Source organism: Parasteatoda tepidariorum, chromosome 6, assembly GCF_982258835.1.
Source record: "Parasteatoda tepidariorum strain Cologne lab strain chromosome 6, Ptep-v5.0, whole genome shotgun sequence".
Taxonomy (NCBI): domain Eukaryota; kingdom Metazoa; phylum Arthropoda; class Arachnida; order Araneae; family Theridiidae; genus Parasteatoda; species Parasteatoda tepidariorum.
This window is the reverse complement of record NC_141760.1, coordinates 79,962,147-79,964,414: the sequence shown is the minus strand read 5'-3', so window position 1 is coordinate 79,964,414 and position 2,268 is coordinate 79,962,147.

The window sequence follows — 2,268 nt, the reverse complement described above, 5'->3', positions numbered from 1 at the left end:
TTTAAATGAAAAAACACAAAATTGGAACGAAATCGATTGTATAGTTCTTGAGTAACCAAATTTTAACTATACAACTTTTTCACAATTTTATAACTCAGAAACTATTTTACCAATTTCGTTCAAAATGGCGAAATATGCAAAAAATAAGATTAGCAATTAAAGGTTCAAACTTTTAACTGCTTTCCTGACCAAACTATTTTGATCATATTTAGAACTTTGCGACTGCCCCCATATTTTGAGAGTTAAGAATCCAAATCCGTTGGTGAAAAAAGTATATTTAATCAGAGAAAATATGTTTTTGTATCTGTTTTCATTACTTATAATGCACTAAATAATTAGCATATTTAAAGTTACCCCCTCGAATCATTAAGATCGAGTCGTAGTACGTAATAATCAGATTAATAAATTAAATATTATTTAAGATGTAACTTTTTTGTATGCACCGTACACCATCGGAAAAATTGAAGACCGATTTTTAATTAAATATCAATTATTGTAGATTTCAAACACATCCCCTCAAATGTACACCATCGGGAACATGGAAAACCAAGTTTTACTCATCAATAATTGTATATAATTTGTACTTGGTATGCTACTTTTTAAAATAATTTTAAAACCATTTGTATTTTGACCCTCAAAGCACAACAGTCTAACTTGCAGTCTTTTTAAGGCTTGAAGAAATATTGCAACACAAAACTTTCTCAAATATCATTTTCAAAATCAATTTTTCAAAAATCATTCAAAAATCATTTCAGAATCAATTTTTCTCAAAATCACGTTTTTGAAATTGTTATGCAAAGCAGCTTTCTCAATTGTCATCCTGTTAATAAAAATTTTGTTTCGTGCATTTGTCTAAAGAAAAACGTTGAAACGTTGTTCGATCCTTATTTAATTTTAACTAACGTAACATAAGCACAATAATACACATTCGATGCTCATTTACTTATTTTTTGCTTGCTATCGTTCCCAAATTTAAAAAAAAAAGAAGAAAATTTTTTTTAAAATTTACTTATTTCTTTGTGAAACCTAACAACTCTTAAAATTTTATACAGTAATGCAGGAAATTTAGTTTCAAATTGCAGAAACCTGAAATTTACATTGTTCTTAAAATTAAGAAACAATTATTTGTGATAATGTTAAAATTGTGTTCGCCAAATCTGAAATTTCATTCAAAATAAATTTGCCCGTTAAAAAAAAAGAAAGAAAAAAAACTGCTAAATAGTAGATTTAAAACATAGTAATGTGCATTTTCTATATCAAAGTAAAAATTTAACATACTCAGTTTATGTCAAGGTTTTAAAGAATTTTGGAAAGTTATTTAAATACAGTTCGTGTTATTTTAAAATTAGATAAATCCACTAGCTAAAATGCCTCAAAACTGCAATTCATAAAAGTTATTCTTTCATTTTAATAAAATTATGCTGCAATTTGTTAATCTTTTTTTTCTCTCGTTTCTTTTCACATATTTTGAAAGATTTGTAATAGATCAAAATGATCTAATACTCTTCTATAAGTAATATTAATTGAAATATTTTGCATTGGCCAAATATTTATCTTTTTTCAAAAATTTATTCAACGAGAATGATAGTCACTGGAGTAGCTTTTCACACTTTCGCGAGATAAGCAGCTAACGCATTACTTGAATTCTATGGTTTTAAATTTATATTTTCGAAAAAAACATCATAATTCGACTGGTTCATCAAAATTAAACTGAATTCTTAAGCCTTGAATAATGCAGTACATTGAAAAGATGTGAAGAAGAGGTTAAAGAAAAGCCAGTATTGAAACAGGTCAAAATCGTTCGTTATCTCATTTTCAGAAAAAATGAAGAACATATCACACTATTTCAATATTATAATTAAGTGAAAAATGCATTACATAGTTGATTAAAGAAGATTACATTTCCTTTTCTCATATTTTACTTTTTCATTACCTAATTATAAAAAAGAAGACTTACAACAAAAAGAACACCGTGATGTTTGAAATTTTTAACACAGACTTTAATTGGTGTGCGTTTAATATTTGGGCCAGAAACGAAAAGAAGTTCCATTATTCTTTAGTGACAATTAGCCATTGTCCATCGTTATCGCTGTCTTTTGGAGTATCATAATACACAGATTATCGTTTGCTTGATGGCCGCAACTACAATAGATTATTCCATCTGCAAATGGGAAGCTATTAATGAGCAATACTAATTGGTTTCAAAAATCCCCGTTGTACAAAGTGGCACCATTTGATCTTCTATAATTCTATTTTAACTTCTTTTAG